Source organism: Sorex fumeus, unplaced genomic scaffold (assembly GCF_029834395.1).
Source record: "Sorex fumeus unplaced genomic scaffold, SorFum_2.1 ptg000010l, whole genome shotgun sequence".
NCBI classification, from domain to species: domain Eukaryota; kingdom Metazoa; phylum Chordata; class Mammalia; order Eulipotyphla; family Soricidae; genus Sorex; species Sorex fumeus.
In genome coordinates, this window is record NW_026606067.1 from 43,531,298 (window position 1) to 43,551,837 (window position 20,540).

Consider the following 20,540-nt stretch of genomic DNA (forward strand, 5'->3'; position numbering starts at 1 on the left):
AATATATTTATCTCTGTGGGGTGTGTGTGTGTGTGTGTGTGTGTGTGTGTGTGTGTGTGTGTGTGTGCCTGCACAGGTGTACATGTGAAAGAGAAAAAGACTTGCCAAATAAATTTTAGTTTCTTTTCACAATTTTCAAAAAAATTCAAGCCCATAATTTAGTTGCATACTTGAATTGGCAACAAAGCCAGTCACACACAAGAAGATCATTAGTAATATGCCTACATAACCTTAAATCTGTTCCTATTTCACTTTTTTTACTAGGTCAACCAGCCTCTCTCTAGTTTTCAAGTAACACTAATCAAGGTTCATTTTCCAAAGGCAAACTAAAGTGACCTCTTCTCTCATTATCAAGAGATCCTTCTTTTGAAGTCTGCTAATGACCAGTGACCCCAAAACACACGAAGGAAAGTAACACGAGCAAGTCAACTTTATACAAGATATTTCTACACTGGAATTACTTGGTTGATTGATATCTGATATCACTATCTAGGAATCAAAATTACACTGTGGTATATTTCTGCATAATAAAGGGCAAAGAACCACATATGGGCAGATCAGTGTTGCCACTAAGAACAAGAATCAAATCACAACACAAATCATTCTGTTATTTGTCGATTGCCTCGAGCAGGCCCCAGTAAAGTCTCTTTCATCCTAGCCCTGAGATTATATTCAAGGCTCTTTAGGAGAATGAGACCCATCATTGTTACTGGTATTTGGCATATTGGGTACGCCACGGGGAGTTTGCCAGACTCTGCCGTGTGGGCAGGCTACATTCGGTAGCCTGCCAGTTTGTCCAAAGTAGGAATGAGATAATAAGATGTCATAATAAGATGACAGCCAGGACAGCCAGGTGCGGGGGCAGGAGACTTCACTGTTCTCTTCCGGGACCTGGTTTTTATAGTCTCTGAGTCTTGGCCGCTGATGGGATTACACGGTGCCAGGGAGCCAGTTGGTGGGTGTGACCCCCGCCTACTGGAATTTGGGGGATCTGGGTGGAGGATGCTCGGCCCCAATACGAGTAGGCTTGGAGATCTCAGCCCCGGAACCCGCGTGGCTTTGTCCCTCTGCCAGTACCTTCATGTGTGCGGAGAGTGGTCTCAGCATGGTGGTGGCTGGTCCTGGAGGTCTTTGGCTACCAGAGCCCTGGTCGGGGAGGAGAGGAAATAAAACACATTAAGCTTCTGAAGTCAGCAGACAGCAGCAATGGCCAAGAGGTTAGAAAGGGCCCAACCCCAGAAAATGAATGACATTGCAGAAGTAAACAGATCTCTGCACTCCCTTCCATATGAGAGACACTTGCCAGTTCTCTGAATGACACAAGGATGAGTTTTGGGTTTTGTATGCAGAAAGTGTTGTTACAGGAAATGAAATGATCAATCTTTGACATAGATATGGGGAGTCTCAAGAATATTGCCAGTTTTCCTTTTTGAATTAGCAGACATAAAAGTAAAATTTAACAAGGAATCTAAGAGTTTTAGTAAAACCTAGGTAGTATCATTATAAAATACCACTGAATAAGTGAATAAGCATCCCTTTCCTTATAAGTAGATAGACATGGAGAGTATCATGCTAAGTGAAATGAGTCAGAGAGGGGCAGACGTAGAAGGACTGCACTCATTTATGGAGTATAAAACAACATAAGATGAAGCCGACACCTAAGGACTGTAGATACACGGAGCAGGTAGGTTGCTGCATAGCTGGAAGCCTGCCTCATGAGTGGAGGGGAGAAGGCAGCTGGAATAGAGAAGGGATCACTAAGAAAATGATGGCTGGAGGAATCAGTCGAGATGGGAGATGTGTGCAGAAAGTAGATAAAGGACCAAACCTGATAAACTCTCGGTGTCTGTATTGCAAACCATAAAGCCCAAAAGTAGAGAGAGAGTATGGGGAATATTGTCTGCCATGGGGGCCGGGGGAGGGTGGGAAAAGGGGGTTATATTGGGGATAATAGTGTTGGGGAATGTGCACTGCTAGAGGGATGGGTGTTTGATCATTGTGTGATTGTAACCCAAACATGAAAGCTTGTAACTGTCTCACGGTGATTCAATAAAATTAAAAAATAATAATTAAAAAAGTGAATAAGCATCCTAGAAAGAGATTTCAAACATGTTTAATAATTTCCAGAAATGTTTAAAGTTAAAAAATAGAAAGTACTGCTGCAAATCAACAGTTTGAATACGTGGTACAATCCAGAACAAAAGGGTAAACGGTATAAAGAAAAAAAACATTTCACTAAAGAACATGCCTATTTTTCCAATGATCATAAGGAAAGTTGCTCAGCTCATTGATCATTAGGAAAATCAGTATTTAAATCACTGACTAATTAATACCAGAAAACTATAATAAAGATAATAACAATGCCAGTTTTGGTGAGATGGACTGGAACACTCCTATATTACTGCTTGAGCTCTTAATAAGAAAATGATTGGCAGAATTCACTGATGTTTCGCATATGCTTTTTTTTGATCATTAATGCCACTCTTAGGTATAACCTCTATAGAACTCTATCTGTTTGTTCCACCAAAAGTGAAGTACAAGATGGTACTGCTCATAAAATCCTTAAATTGGAAGTTATCAAAAGTGAAAATCTAGTTATAAGACCAGAGAGGTGGTATAATATTAAGGCAGCCCCTGGCATTGCAAATAGTCCCATGAACACAGTCAGGAGTGACCACTGTGCATAGAAGCAGGAGTAATTCCTGAGCACCAACAGAAGTGACCCTAAACAAAATAAAAAGTCTAATTACAAAGAAAAGTAAGTATTAGTCTATTTAGAAAATAAACATTACTCATTAGCAAAAATGAGCAAACTATTACCATATGCAATGTGATCACTTTCAAACAACAAAGGTGAAAAAAATATGCTAGACATGGAATATTGCATGTTATACGTTTTGGGACAATTTTCCAAGAACAGCAACAAAAATGTATCCTATGATATTAAGTCAAGATAGTGGTTACTCTTTGAGGCTTAGTATCTCTAAAGGGGTAAAACAATAACTTCTGATATCTAGAAGACAGTTTGTATTTATTTGGTTGGTAATTGTGAAACATTCTGCACATAATTTTTATTGCTACACTTTTTAATTTAATTGATATTTAATTTAACTTATGTTTAACTTAAAGCTTAAGTCAGTATAAACATATGTAATGGCACAGAGAAAAGAGCTTTTATTAGATAATCATAATATTACTGTTTTAGACTGATTTTCTTACTGAAGTTTCAAAATAGACTTCAAATTTTGAAAGGTTATGAGGGACATGATGTCACTTTTCAATGATCAGGGGACCAATACATCAAGAGAAACTCATACTCCTACACATATATGCATCTCATGATAGACCATTACAATAACTGAAACAACTATTACTATGCCTGAATGAATACATTAAAAACAAAAAAGCATTAGTATATTTTAAAATCTTTCTATCATTACTGGTTAAATAAACTATGTGGAAACTCAACAAAGAAACTAGCTTTGAGAGAAGAAATGAAAAAGGTAGATATAGAAAACATATGCATGTTGCTTCATTCCACTCCAGAACTTGAGTGTTCATTTTACAACAGTTCATATATGCTATTTGATAGACCACATGAGGGCGGTGAGGTGTGGACTGGACAGATTTGGGGAACATTGAGAGAACTGGACATTCTAGTGGTAGGTGTGATGTTGAAATGATGCATGTAATCATCACTATTATTGAAGTAAATCATGGTATACCCCAATAAAAATATAAAAATCAAAGTGAAGACCATAAACTTATTTTCAGTGTGCATTCCTCTTAGACAGACATAAATTGATATCTATGTTTCTGGCTTTCAAACTACTATGAAATATTAATTAAAAACCTGATTGCTATGTTAGTGGGAACAACTTATTAGAAGACAGCCTTTCCAATTTTGACGTCTGTGCGAAGCATTTGCAATATGGAGATAAAACTAGAGAAAAAATTAGTATAAAGAATTGCAGTAAAGAAGGTAAGTATAGCTCTCTCTTTTCTCTCTAATTCCTTCTCTATACCCCACTCCTCTCCTTTAACTTCCTTGTTCCCTCCATACATAGTTTAAAGGCATAGTCTCCTGCCCCCGCGCCTGGCTGTCTTCACCAGGGCCCCTGGGGGGGGGGGGGGGGCGGGATGAGTCTCCATCCCTGTCCCAAGCAGAATCCCAGCAGCCAAAAACTTCCAGAACCTAGCCACAGTCATGCTCAAAGCCACTCTCCACATGTTCGTATGAGCCTCATGCATGAAGGAACCGGCAAAGGAACCCCAGTGTGCGGGATCCAGGGCTGAGATCCCCAAGCCTGCTCGGATCGGGACTGGGCCTTCTCCGCCCAGATCCCCAATTCTCCAGTAGCTTGGCAGCCACACCCACAAACTGCCCCCGGTGCCATGTAATCCCTTCAAAGGCCAAGATCCAGAGACTATTAAAGCAAAGCTCCCAGAAGAGAGCGATGCAGTTTTTCCTGGAGGGTGAGGCCACATTCACAGGAGCCTGGGAAGCTACCCGTGGCATATTCTATATGCCCAAAACAGTAATAATAACGGGCCTCGTCCCGCTGAAAGGCCCCCCAATACACCATTGGGATACCCTAGCATAAGACGGGGACGAATGGAGTCATTACTGGTACCTGCTCAAGCAAATCGATGATCAATGGGATGACAAGTGACAAGTGACATAGTTTTAAAAAAATGGGTTAACATTGATTTTGTACGATCCCCTGTCCTAAGAACTTTTAAGCTGATTGGGTTTGGAAAATTGCTCCAGCTACCACAGTATAATTTGAGGCTCACATTTTCTGTTCACAGAATATGGTCGGTCATTGAGAGCAATGCCAGGCCTACAAATTTATAAACCCACCCAGAACAGTAGAGTATGAAAACCCAAACCCCAGAGACTCCTCGCCCAAACTTCTCTCCTTTCTGTAATAAAAGGGGGAGGAGAGAACAGTGTACATTATGTTCTTATTAAAAGTTTCTTGGAAACCAATCACATCTAGTGCTCTGCTGTTTTCCAGGAAAACCCCACAGTATACAGACTTGACCCAGATTGTTTGAGTTCTCGCTTTTACTTTCACTCTCAGTTTCTTCTCTTTCCATAAACCCTCATATCAGCTTCTTCAGCCAATCCAACATATTTGACCCAATTTGGAGACAACCTTCACTGGCCTAACTCATTGATTTCTCCCATTCTCTGCATGTATTTCTGGCCAACTCTAATATCCAGTTGCACTCAAAGACAGAACAAGGCCAGAATATCAGTGTTCTGTTCATTATTTCTTCTCTCTCCTGAATTTTGGGAATCCAATCATATGTGTATTTGACCAACTGAGCTTGTTCCACAGCCTATGAAAGCACTATTTATTAAGCTGTTTTATTTTTGATGCTTTATAAAAAATAGATCGTTAAAATATTTTCTTTTGGATGAAAAATCGGTCATTAATGTACTCAAAAGTTCTGTGAGTTCAATGAGACATTGAAAACTTCATCTTCAGACACTTTGGATATTTTTATAAGGCCTGTGTCCTGATCTCCCAGGACAGGTCTGTCTCTTCAAATTGAGAGGATATGGCTCTGCCAGAGGTTCCCTGCTCCTACTGCACCCTAGAATCACGATCACAATCAACCTGTTGTTCGTCGATTGCCTCGAGCAGACCCCAGTAACGTTTCCTTCGTCCCAGCCCCGAGATTTTAAAAAGTGCCATATTCAAGGCTCTTTCAGGGTTAGGAGAATGAGACCCATCCTTGTTACTGGTATTTGGTATATTGGGTACGCCACAGGGAGTTTGCCAGACTGCTGTGTGGGCAGGTTACATTCGGTAGCCTGCCAGGTTGTCCAAAGTAAGAACGGGATAATAAGATGTTAGAATACAAACCACAGATTTACAATCTCAGTTTTCTTCCTGATTGCTTTCTCTCTCAGGCTGTCTTATGCTGCTAAATGTTTACTGTCCCAGAAAACCTACCGTTTCATAGGTTTGCCATTGTGGTTTCACTTTGTTTCACTCTCAGGAAAAAGAATGAATCTTTTCACCGTTACTACATCTTGGATGAAGACTTTTTCTTTCACTGAGTTTGAACAGCTTTTCTAACCCCTACCCAGGTACGGCTGATTGTCCTCTTAAAAACTGACTTTTCTCAATACTACTTATATTTTTATTTAAAAATTTGTTTGATTTTTTTAAAGAACCAAGTAAAGTATAAGTATCATAAATGCCAAAATCACAAAATTAGCCATTATCCTAATCAAGAAATAAAAAAATTATCAAAACTTCAGTAGTCCATCTGAAATTTTTCCCATCATCTTCTTAACAGTAACCATGTTCAGGAATCTTGTACTGTAGAAAATGCTTTTATATTTTCAAATTGATAGCGATTCAATCAAAATCTGTGAATTCTTTTGTCTCTGAATTCTCTGCTTATATATACATATATATATATATATATATATTATGATTGTTACTGTGGGCTGGAGCGGTGCCCTACAGTGGTAGGGCATTTGCCTTGCTCTCAGCTGACCTGACTGAGACGGGTTCAATTCCTCCGCCCCTCTCAGAGAACCCGGCAAGCTACCAAGAGTATCTCACCCGCACGGCAAAGCCTGGCAAGCTCCCCATGACGTATTTGATATGCCAAAACACAGTAACAACAAGTCTCATGACCGAGACGTTACTGGGCCCGCTTGAGCAAATCGATGAATATCGGGAGGACCATGACTGTGACCATGACTGATTCTTACTGTATGTGTAAGGAGATGCTGCTAAAATCTCAGGGTTGGGGCAAATGGAGACATTACTGGCACCCACTCAAGTAAATTGATGAACAACGGGATGAGACTGATACAGTGATACAGTGATATTATATGATACTCATCATAATTGAGTATAGTTAAAGCTCCTTAGTCTCATGGCTATATTGCATACTTTTATGTGAATATGTTAATATTTACCCATCCTATTGTGGTAGTACATTTGTATGATTTTTAGTTTGGGACTATTAGGAATAGAGCTTCCATGGATTTTACATAGTGTGTCTTATGGTAAACAAATCTACATTATTTCAGTTAGGCATATGGTAGACGATTAATTGCTGGATCACATTATAGATACAGGTTTTATTGGATGCTGCCACCTATCTTGACTAAGTAACTACCAACTTGTACTCTGTCAGCAAAAAAAAAGACATTTATAATCATTTCCTATTTTTAATTGTTGGTATTTTTGTCTCTCATTATCCCCAAAACATAGAGAAATCTCATTGCAGTTTTTAATTTGTTTTTGCTGATGATCAATTTCATTGAGCATCTCCTCACATTCATTGCCTGATTGGTACTCTATTTTGTGAAGTATACAGATAAGTTATTTTTATATGATGCTGTCTTCCTTTATTTTTTATCAACTGGTAGTTCTCAATATATGTCTGACAAAAATCTTCTGTCAGTCAGATACATGTATCAAAATATTCATCCCATCTGAGACTTACATTTTCATTCTCTTAATAGAACATTATCATAAATAAGAATTTCAATGACCTGTTTAATTTTTTTTATTATTACTAATATATTTTGTGTCTTAAAAAAACTTTAACCACCTTAGGTATTAATATATTTTCTAGTTTTCTTCACATAAATTCATATAACAAATATTTTAACCCATAAACCAATCTTCTACCAATCTTTCTGGAATTTATCTTTTGATAACAACATATAGCACAGGTTAAGATTTGTTATTCTCATAAACATTCCAGTAACAAATGCCTAATGCTGAGAAGTTGCTTCTGATGGTGTTCAGGAGACCACGTGGTCCCCAACACCAAACCCACATGCCCATAAACCCATATATAGTTTAACAGTCTATTAAGCTATAGCTCCGTCCCAATCACAGTTATGTTTAAAGAGTCTTAAAAAGATGTTTTGTTGTGGACTAGAGAAATAGTACAGCAGGTAGGAAGCCTGCCGTAGAGGCGGCCAAACGAGGTTCACTCCCCAGCATCCCATATGGTTCTATGAGCATACCAGAAAGAGTCCTGAGTGTAGAGTAACCACTGAACACACCAGGCGTGGCCCAAAAAACAAACAAAACTTTATTATTGGAATATTAACTTCTAATTTTCTACTCCTGGCGTGAGTCGTCCTGAAGGTATGGGCCCAAAGCACTGATGCTCAAACCCAGTGACACAGTGATGTCGACATCCAGCAGTTCTCCAAGCTTCCAAGGTTATCCTTGAGGATGCTAAGGGATCCATTTGCTGACAGAGGTCCCATTCATGCAAGCACAAACTCCACTCCTCAGAGCTACGTGCCTAACCCAAGTTATCTAATTCTTGAATTAGGTATATAACATTACTTCCTCCAACATTGTCATCCATGTCATTGAATTTATTGAAATAAATATGTTCATAATATTTTCTTACTACTCTATATGGTCACGGTCACGGTCCTCCCGTTGTTCATCGATTTGCTCAAGCGGACCCAGTAACGTCCCCATCATGAGACTTGTTGTTACTTCTTACTGTGTTTGGCATATCGAATACGTCACGGGTAGCTTGCCAGGCTCTGTCGTGCGGGCAAGATACTCTCGGTAGCTTGCTAGGCTCTCCGAGAGTCTACGACCATACCACCCTGAACGTGCCCCATCTCATCTGATCTCGAAAGGTCTATATGAGCAACAAAAATGTTTTTTTCCCAGCACTTATCATTTATTTCTGAAAGTTTTTTAATTTTATCTTTTCAAAGGATTGACATGTAGGAGTATTAGTTCTCACTATTTGTTTTGTTTAATTACTTGAACTTCACCTCCATATGATTAGAGGTTTGCTTTTTTCTCACTTTATTTTCTTTTCTGGCTCAGTACCCTACTTGGGTCTTCTGATTCATGGCTTAATATTCGTAACGGCGAAGAACTCTCTTGCTCTCTCTGGCTTTATCCTATCTACAAATGAAGCAGTTCATTTTCTTTCACTCTATGCGGTGAAGGGTCAGGCCTTACTCCTGGCTCTGTGCTTGGGGATCCCAGCTAGCAGGGCTCATGAGACCACACGGGACGCCAGGGCCCAAAGCTGGGATGGCTTAAGAAGCCAGTGCCCTGCTCACTGTGCCATTTCCCAGGGCCCTTGGAGCTCTGTGTGTAGAGCTATTTGGGCTATTTTGCATTTTCAATGTTAAAATCAATGCAGTGATCATTATTTAAAAGCCTGTGTGCTTCTGGTCTCACTCCATCTCGCTCCTTCCCCTTCTGACCTCACTTGGAGTGAGATCCAGTCAGGGCAAGTGGAGGAAGAGGCAGGGAGCAGGGGAGGAGAGCCAGGAGAGATCCAGGGAGACAGAGTCAGAGGGGATCCCGAGAGGGAGAAGCAGAGGATAGTCAGGGTCAGAGGGAGAGACAGTCACGGAGACAGCTGAGAGACCGCAGAGAGAGATGGAGGAGGCGGATCCAGCAGGAAGAAAGAATCCTGGTTGGACAGAGACAGGCACAGAGAGGGTTGGAGAGAGCTGGGAGAGACGAGAGATTGAATGAACAGCAACTAACCAGCAAGCAGCCTGGCCCTCCTGCTTGCTTCCTCTGTCCAAAGCAACAGCCGTCCTGGGCGGAGAAGCAGCTGGAGAGCACTGGACGCGGGTGGGGGGAGAGAGAGAGAGACAGAGAGAGAGACAGAGACACAGACAGAGATACAGACAGAGACAGAGACACAGACTCAGACAGAGACGCAGAGACAGAGAAATACAGAGACACAGACAGAGATAGAAACAGACTCAGAGACAGAGGCACAGACAGAGACAGACAGAGACACAGAAACAGAGACAGAGACACAGACAGACAGAGACACAGAGACAGAGACAGAGTCAGAGAGAGACAGAGACAGAGACAGAGACAAAGACACAGACAGAGAGAGACAAAGACGCAGAGACACAGACGGAGACAGAGACACAGACAGAGACACAGAGACAGAGACAGAGTCAGAGAGAGACAAAGACAGACAGAGACACAGACACAGACACAGACAGAGATACAGACAGAGACAGACAGAGACAGAGACACAGACAGAGAGAGATAGAGACACAGACAGAGTCAGAGACATAGACAGAGACAGAGACACAGATAGAGACAGAGACAAAGACAGAGACACAGACACAGACAGAGACAGAGACAGAGACAGAGACACAGAGAGAGACAGAGACACAGACACAAACAGAGACACAAACAGAGACACAGAGAGAGACAGAAAGCCTCCCAGACAGTCCTCGAACATCCTTTCGCGTGTAATCCTCACCCGCGTGGGGATTTTCACAGCCCCACGGGGCCCGGCCCAGTAGCCAACAGCCATTTACACACAAACCAAACAAACCACAAATACAACTTTATTACTGTACAGTCCTGAAGACTAGAAGCCAGTTACTGAATTAAAATCAAGTTTTGTCTGGGATGAATCTCTCACTGAAAACTTGATTGGCTTAACTTTTTTATTTTTTATTTTTTTTTGTTTTTAGACATCATTTATTCCTTACCTTATGGCTCCTTTGATCATCTTCAAATCCAGCAACATGAGTCTATTCTGTGTCCCTTTGTCATCTCTGATTCTGGGTAGCAAGGAAATCTCTGTTTTTTTCTTTTTTTTTTTTCACAGTCTGCTTTTGGGTCACACCTGATGGCTGGCAGGACTTACTCCTGGTTATGTGCTCAGGTCACGGCAGAGCCTGGTGAGCTACTCATGGCATATTCGATATGCCAAAAACAGTAACAGTAACGGGCCTCATTCCCCTGACCCTGAAAGAGCCTCCAACATGACCAATTACACGTGGCAGGGACGAATGGATTCGTTTGAGCAAATCGATGATCAATGGAAGGACAAGTGACAAGTGTGCTTAACGACAATCATACTGAAGTTATGAATTATATATGATAAATTTTCTACAAAGCTATGAAAATGGTATATTTCATCTCTCTATTTATTTAGGTCATTAGAATCCTGTTCTCAGATATGAAGTATCTACAATTCCATCAAAAAACAAATTCTTAAAAAAAATTTAATCATTGTTGATGTAACCTGCTTACAATAATGTTGATGCTAAACGCTTTTGATATGCCTATTCACTGCACTTTGACGACCACCAAAGTACCTATTATATTGCTTTTGTGTTGCTATTATCTTAAGGTACAACTTTGGGTGTTTTCCTTAAAGTATCTCTTCTATTTTAGTGTAGGCATAAATTTTCCCATTTGCATAGAGGTAGTTATAAACGGTAATATTTAATATTGATTTTCATTACGTTAATTATATTTTCCAATATCCCTTCTGATTTCTTCTATTATATATAGATTATTTAAAAACACATGGTTTATTTTCTTTCTTGATTTGTTTTTGTTTGGTTTGGGGGCCATACTCGGCGATTAGGGTTTACTCCTGGCTCTGCACAAGGCAAGCACTCCACTCACTATATGACCATTCCAGTCCTTCCTAGGTATATGTGGTTCAACATCTCAATATATGAGGATTTCTGTGCATGTTTCTGCTATTTATTTCTAATATAAGATAATTTTATAAAGTTTTTGTATTTCACTTGACCACTGAAATCCAATAGTTAATGGTGCTTTCTTTCTATCTTCTATATAGTCTTTTTAATTTTCTATTTCTCTATTAATGACTGACGGAAGAATGTTGGTATCTTTAACCACCTTTAAATTTGTCTATTTCTGTTGAGAGTTCTATCAAATTTTTTAAATATAATTTGAAACTGTAATTGCTCATATAAATACTTAAGATTGCTAGATATTTCCTTTTGAAAAAATCACCCCTTTATCATTGTACAAAGTCTACTGTAGTTCCTTGTAACACCCCTACATTTGCAGATTCCTATGTCATATAATGGATATCTTCAATCTTCTAGTAATCATTATGTCAAGGTCTCTGATTTTCTTCTTTTGCCTCTAACACACATATGTTTTTATAAGTAAATGAGATTTCTTGTTGAGAGGGTTATAGATAGATTATATTTGTAAATAATATGACAGTCCTTGCTTTATTTTTATTTCAGCTTATTTATATTTAACTTATTGTGGTTTCACTTAAATCTGCTAATTCACTAATTGTTTTTTAGGTGGTCCCATATATTATTTGGCTTTTTATTTTCCTGGCCAGTTTTAAAATGAATAGACTTTATTATTACATTTTTATTTACTCGTTTGGTTTATTAGTTATAACTGTTTTTAAGAGACTGCTTTAGCGTTTTCACAATGCATCTTTAAATTTTGTAATCTGCTTTCAAATGATATTATACCATTTCATACACAGTGTAAAAAGTTTGCAATGTTTCATTGTCATTTTCCTCCCTCCCAATTTTTGTGTTATTGCTGTCATAGATTTCACTTTTACTTGTACTTTGCACAAAGATTTCTCGCTTTCCACTAACAATTGTCTTTTAACATGATTAAAGAGTTTAATATCTTCCTAATTTTTACCATTTCCTTTTCCCTTTTTGTTGTACTTCAATTTCTGTTTAATAATTTTCCTTGTGTTTAATAACTTGCTTTAATGTTTATTGTAGTGTTGTTCTAGTGTCAATAAATATTCTCTTTATTGGTTTCTTGTGGAAAAATATTTTGCTACCTGTTTCATAATTTGTTTTCACGTGACAGATTTTAAATTTTTATTTACCTTTCTAATTTCAAAAGCGCTAGGTTCACAGAGAATTGAGAGGCAGCCGTAGCCTCGAGTTCCTACATTCACAGTCTTTCTTTTCCCATTTCAACAGTCCTCACCAGAGTGGGAGGCCTGAGCAATAGAACAGCACAGTGGGTAGGGTGTTTGCACCATGCACAACTAACCTGGGTTTGATCGCTGGCACCTCATATAGTCTCCCAAGCACTGCCAGGCATAATTCCTAAGTACAGACCCAGAGTAACCTGAGCATTGCCAGGTGTGACCCAAAAAGTAAAAAAAAAAAAATCATCACCAGAGTGTATATTTGTGACAACTTCTGGACCTGTATTGACACATATCACTCAAAGTTATTGTTTTTATCAGGATATATATTTTTGCATATGTACACATCAAAATGACTATTATTTGCCATTCTAGTATTATACAGAATAATTTCAATTTTATGACAATCTGCTCTGCCTGTTCATGTTTCCTTCATAAAGTCTTATGTTATACTTATATGTTTTCTACTAATCTGTAAGTTCCAGAAGGACTCTAACAAGACTTTTATTTTTATTTGGTTTGGGCTGGAGCGATAGCACAGCAGGTAGGGCATTTGCCTTGCATGCGGCCAAGCCGGGTTCTATTCCTCCGCCCCTCTCGGAGAGCCCGGCAGGCTACCAAGAGTATCTTGCCCACATGGCAAAGCCTGGCAAGCTCCCAGTGATGTATTTGATATGCCAAACACAGTAACAACAAGTCTCACAATGGAGACGTTACTGGGCCCGCTCAAGCAAATTGGTGAACAACGGTTTGGTTTGGTTTTTATTTTAGGGGCATATCTGGCTGTGCTCAAGGCTTTCTCCTGACTGCTCAAGGATCACCACTGGCAGGCTTCAGAGATCATATGAATGGGATGCCAGGGATCAAACTCAAATCTGCCATGTGCAAAACAAGTGTGCTACCCACTGTATTATATGTCTAGTCCCCTAAACTTTTACTTTTATCACTACAAATATGCCTCTCAGTTATCTTTAGTCAAATAGTTTCTAATGAGAAGCCAGCTGCGAATCTAACCTTTACGCCTCCATATTACTTCACTTTTCTTTGTGATTAATCTTTATTTTTTTTCTGTTTTTTTTTTTTTTCTTATTGAGTCACACTCGGCGATGCACAGAGGTTACTCCTGGCTCTGCACTCAGGAGTTACTCCTGGCGGTGCTCAGGGGATCATATGGGATGCTGGTAATCGAACTCAGGTCGACCATGTGCAAGGCAAACGCCCTACCCACTGTGCTATCTCTCCAGCCTCTTCTTTGTGATTGAACTTTAAGATTCTCATTTCAAATCTGGTTTACAATAATTTCCTTCATATATATTCAAATATGCTTATGTTTTATATATATACCTATTTCTAGCATGATTATATATAGATCTATTTCATTATTGATAATTGATATTGAAAAAATAGATATCGTCTACAGAAAAAAATCTCTAGTTCTCTTTCCCCCTTCTGTGACTTGAACTATATATATATATATATATATATATATATATATATATGTGTGTGTGTGTGTGTGTGTCTATATATATAATATTTGATTCACCAACAGTTTTTTGATATGAAGGTGCGGAGTTTGGACCACACTCAGAGGTGCTCAAGAGTTGCTCCTGGCTCAGTGATCATACGAGGAGCCAGAGATCAAACCAAATACGGCCAGGCATGTGCAAGGCATTCTCGTTAATCCCTGTAAATCTCTCTGGCCTCACCAACAGCTGTTGGATATTGTGTCAGTATTTCTTAGCTCCTCTCTTTAACTAGTGTTTCATTTTGAAGACGTTCTCTTGATAGATCAGCCCAACCACTGCCAGGCATAATTCCTGAGTACAAAGCCTTCTTTTATTTCCTCCTTCTTTATTCAGCTACAACCAACCAGTTTGCTGAATTAAGTTTCTTAAAAAAAACTTTTATACCCTATCTCATTGTTTTTAATTTAAAACATTTCATTTGTCTCTTAAAATATTTTGTTTTCTAGAATTTCCATATGATATTTTCATACATATTACCCATCTTATTCATTTGGCTCTCTACATAGTAACTATTAACACAGTAATCTTGTACTCCTATCTATTTTAACATCTACATCCTCCACTCTGTACTTGGTCTGTAGATTGTGTTTTTAAGATTATATTTATGTTTATTTTTTCTTATTGTGCTTTTTACATTTCTAATTGTGTGTTAATTTTTGCATCTCAAAGAACAGTAGACCCTGGGGCAAACAATACCGATTTTATTTGTTTGGGGAACATTTTCGGTAGTATTTGGGTAACTATGTACTGTTATTGATTATACCTGGGGTTTCTTAAATTAAAGCATGTCTTCAAGCACTTTGAATGATGTCCCCAATCCTAAAGGCATAATTTAAGCACTTTACCATCATAGGCAGCTTTATTCATTTTATTTGAAAACAAATATGTCGTCCTAGGGTCAGGCATGACTTTTCTTGGATTATGAGAAGGAAGGCTTAATTTAATTTATTAATTGAGTTGCTTTGAATAGCGGAGTTCTGTCGTTATTCAACTGCCTTCAGTTTTGGATTATCATTAAGTAATTAGTGTAGCACCAGGACTTCTAGAACTGCCATCAGGAGAAAGCTAGTACTGCTGGTTCTTTTGTTAACAATTCATGTGTGAGCAACAGAGTGAATCTTTCTACTCTCTTGCCCACTGGACTGTTTCTGCTTATTATTTAGTGCTAAATTTATAGAGTTTTGGGACAACTTCATTTCCTTGTTTTTAACTACATATTCTTAAAAATTAACTGGACTTTTTGGCTACTGTGCACTGGGAATCACTTCTAGTGGGCTTGGGGGACAATCTAGGGTAACAGGAATCAGGCCCCGATTAGTGTCATGCAAGGTAAGTACTGCCCACTGGCCTATCACTATGGCCCCAAGGCGTTTTGTTTGTTATGAGAAGAATACGGTCAAGTGAGTAGTATTTCTTGATGTCACTGAGGTCATACCCATCTACTCCAGCAAGTCTTAATCAGGAAGGAGAGGCCCTCTAGCCTCTTGGCCTACACACTAATTCTGAGTACTCAGTGGAGGTTCATGGAGAAGATTTTGTGAGGGGGGAAAACTATCCTTACATCTGGGGTTCTTAGTTTTTCTAAACTGTAGCATTCACTCACTCTACCATTATCATCTCTGTACAATGTTTTTTTCAATATTTGTGGTTTTTCATTTTTAAGAGTTACATTTTCTTGGATGTCTTGGGACCTCAATGGCACTTGAAATAAGTTGGAACTTTATAGATTGTCATTGTCATTATGATGAGAACTGCACTCTTTTGCACCTTTGGCATACTAATTGAAACAGAACTTTCCTGCTAGGATTTTGATTGAAATTAAAATCTATAGATCAACAACTCCGGAAGCATGTTCATGTATATAACTTTAAAAATGTTCAACTGTTGATCTAAGGAATAATCCCTGTCACACACACCTACACACTGTCACACTGTCCTCCTGTTGTTCATCAATTTTGCTCTAGCGGACCCAGTAATGTCTCCATTTTGAGACTTCTCATTACTGTGTTTGGCATATCGAATACATCATGGGTAGCTTGCCAGGCTTTGCCATGCGGGCAAGATACTCTCGGTAGCTTGCTGTGCTCTCCAAGAGGGGCGGAGGAATCGAACCCGGCTCGGCCAAGCTGGCTGTGCACGAGGCAAATACCCTGCCGCTGTGCTATAGCTCCAGCCCAAGGAATAATCCCTATTTATAATTATACTGATACAATATCGTAGTTATGCATGCTGACTTATCTTGGGGAAAATTACCCTTAACTAAAAAATATCCAGATTTCCTCTTTGGTGGTTAAGAACAGAAGAAAAGCAAGCATGCAGGGAAGGTAACAATACTCTCTTTTATTCTTATTTTAATGGGCATTATAACAGCTGCTCAAAGCAGACAGCTACCTGTTAATTGTGAATATGACTATATATCTCCAACAATCCCTGTTCAGGACACTCCTTGGCATACCACATTTGTTAATGTGCTTTAACAAGTTGTCTTGGAGTTTTATAAAAGAAATGCAATTGTTAGCACAAAAATGTATTTTCCTGTGCTGGTGGGCTCTTAAGAATTGTATTAAAGATTTTCATTCAAAACTTGGAAGACTGCAAGTTTGTGGTACAAAAAAAGATAGCTGATTCCAGGTCGCTTCCCAGATGTCCTTTCCCACGAACATGACCAGGTCCGGCCACTGATGCTGCCTGGTCTCATGAAGGACTTCCCTGTCCTATCCCTCTCTGTCAACTCGCCTCCCGTGGACCTTGGCCAGGTCATGTCCTGCGCTGCTCTCTACGCGGTGTACACTTTCCTCTGTCTCCAGCCATGCTTCCCAGGCGGCCAGAGTGCTATGCTCCGCACCTCGTTGGGCCTCCCAGCTGTACCCCGACAGTTCTGGTCTCGTCCTGATTTTCCGACTCTCCAGACACTGCCCCGTGTGCTTGGGTGAGAGTCCTGTGCTCAGTACTTTGTCACTACGAGGGCGTCCAAATCCTGCCTGTACCCGCCTCTGTCTGGCTCCCCTGTACTAGACTCTGTGTCTGAGTGCGACACCCAACCTGATCTGGGGAGAGAAGAGATCCAGATTGCAGGAGGTCAGAGAGTGACCTGGGGCTGAAGCCTTTATCTGCTGCCAAATCCCACTCCCAACTGTCCCATTCTACATTCTGATTGGCTACCTGTTTCATGGGCAAAGGTTTAAAGTGACCCTTGCTCTACACCTCAGCTCCTGCTGAGGAGGGATGGGTACTTGATCATTGTATAACTGAAACCCAAGCACAAAATTTGTAAGTCTATAACTGTACCTCATGGTGTTTCACTAATAAAAAATGAAAAAAAAAACAGACACAGGCAAATAATTGAATGATTACAGGGAGAAAATATAGCAGAGAAAATGTAATGAAATTAAAACCATTGTAATAATTACAGGGATTTTTTATACTCTTCTAGAATTTTTTCTCTAAATATAATATGTTTTAAAAAATCATTAAATAGAAAGAAATTCTGAAATAATACTATCCTAATAATGAACTTTTTCTCAGAAGCAGTAAAATTTTATAAAATTAAAAAGAAATAAAAAAATAAAATGAGAAGACTAAGTAGATTTGGAGTTCGCTAGTCATTTTACAAATAGAGTAAATGTGGCCAGTTTCATAAAAGCGACCCAAGAGTGTGAGCAGGAAATCAGGATTCAGCCGTGATGGACTGCAGCAAAGTTGAAGGTCAAATTACCTACAGAGATACTGACCCCAGAGGGGAAGGGAGTAATTGAATTCAAAGCACCTCAATAAAGAAGCTATTGTCTGAAAACCTTCCTGGAGTTGCTGTATACATTTATCTAGTAAATGGAAGTTTTTCACTCTTCATTTATATTTATCTGCTTCTATTGGACTTCACCCAGAAAAAAAAATAGTTTATAGGAACAGGGAAGTAAATACTTTAAGAAAGCTCCATTTCTCAGAAAGGAAAAAGTCGTAGATATAGAACAAAATCTCAACTAAATTCTCTGAATCTAGAGCCATGGTTAGCAAAGTATGGCTCAAACTAAATCTGTTTCGGCTACTGTTTTTGTGAATAAAATCAAACTGGGATCTACCTAGGTTTGTTCCATCCTCCACACACATCCTTACAAATATTTTAAACTGAAACATTAAATTTGCTACTTTACTGAAAATTTTCCAGTTCTTACAAATGTTGTTATGTGAGAGACAAGGCCGTTCCCTCTATGACCTGTTTACCTACACAGACTCCACGTTTCCCCTTGCTTCCTGTGGGATCTTATACTCAGTCCTGCCGTTTCTCTGGCCTCTGGATCTTGGCATATGCTCTTCTCCTTGGTCTCAACTGACTCATCCTTTATCATTTTCTTACAGACACCAGGTATCTTGAAGTTCCTTGTGCTCCCAGATAACCCAGAAAATCAGTTTTAACAGTGATCATCATATTATTTGTGGTTTATGGCAAAGGTTGGTAAATTAGAACACACTGACCAAGTCTGGACTGCTGTGTGTTTGCACATCCCCAAGCTAAGAATGGCCTTAACATTTGTAAACAGGTCTCAAAACTCCAATAAAAAGTGGAGTTTTACATCATGCAAAAGAAATGACAGACATGGAGGGGCCATAGAAATAGTACAGTGGGTGGGGCACTTGTTTTACATGCAGCTAATCTGGGTTTGATGCCTGGTATCCATATGGTCACCCAAGCATGACAGCAGTAAGCCCTGGGCACTGTGAGTGTGCCCCCATTAAAATAAAAAAGGAGGAGGAGGGGGAAGAAGGGGAGGAAGAAGAAGAAGGAGAAGAAGAAGAAGAAGAAAGAAGAAGAAGAAGAAGAAGAAGAAGAAGAAGAAGAAGAAGAAGAAGAAGAAGAAGAAATTAAATTTTATTGTGCTTAGATATAATTTTATTGGCTTTCAGTCACATTTGTTTACATATTGAATCATACCTAAGGAGTTATATAAGATAGATATCATACCTAAGAAGGTATATCAGATATTAGATATGGTCAGGTATATTAGATATGATAATCAGCTCAGCAATGTGAGGAGAAGTGGAGTATCCTTCAGAAAAGAGGCTCTCACCTCTCTACAAGACCTACCTTAGTCACCTGGAGAAGTGTCTGGTATGAGTCAACTGGAAAATTCTTCTGGGAGCACCTATGTGGTGTGGACGTTCATGTCCTGCCAGCCCCAGGAAGCAGCTGTCAATCTACACCTGAAGTCCACTTACTTTACAGTGTGTGACAGATGATTCCTGCCACTGAATTACGCAGGGAGCTATGGACAAAGGCTGGAATTGTTCTTTGCAGGTACGGAAAGTCAGTCTAAACTGTATATGCTTTCAGGATCCCTTGCCTTCCCTCACAGAAAAAAATTTCAGGAGGAAATAGTAAAGAAGACAGTTTTTATTGAACAAAATTTACTTAGAAGGACATGAAGCAAGAGACAGTCATACATGTTCAAGGGAGAACATGGGGGGGGGGGGTGAGCATGATAATACAGTCATGAGGGCGTTTGCCTTGCACATTGTTGACTGCACTGGTTTCCTGAATCCCATATGGTCCCTGGGCACCAACAAAAGTAATTCCTGAGTTCAGAGCCAGAAGTAACCCCTGAGCATGGCCACCCCCCAAAGAGAGAGAGAGAGAGACAGAGAGATAAAACACGGGTTTCTCCAGAGTGAAAAAAGCAAAGAAACATATGTTCCAGGGAGAACATGGCTTAAAAGAGCAAGCAAGCAAAAATGCAAATAAAGATAGAAGTTCAAAGCAAACCTAGGAATTGCTAACATGAAAAGAGACACAAAAAGATACACATTCAGGGCAAAATAAAGGCTTGAAAGAACAAGTCCTACATAGTTTCCAGGATTATATACAATTTCTCCAAATGGTACCCACTTTCCCTCAACCCCGGTCCCATACACACATCCAGACACAGGCCCAGAATTATCTACCTACATAGAAATTGAACTGTGGAGATTATTGCACTGTATTCACAATCTCATCCTTTCCGCCATTGGTGAACCCTTCACAACCTCCTCAGAACCTTTGGATTCACCTGCAACTTGACCTTTTCTAAGGAGTCCACTCTTCTTTGGGTGAAGCCTTGAATTTCTGCATCTGGATAGTGCTTCAATTGCTCCATCTCCAAAGAGTTCGGGATATGTGTTTCCAGGGATATGATCTCCATGCCTTAAAGCAGGCTATTTCAGGGCCAGGCTATTTCAGATTTCTTCTTATTTTCTATCATTTCACAAAAGTATATGACCAGGACTTAGAGGAGACATTTATCTACCAAGTCTCATAGACTTTAACAATCACTCTACCCC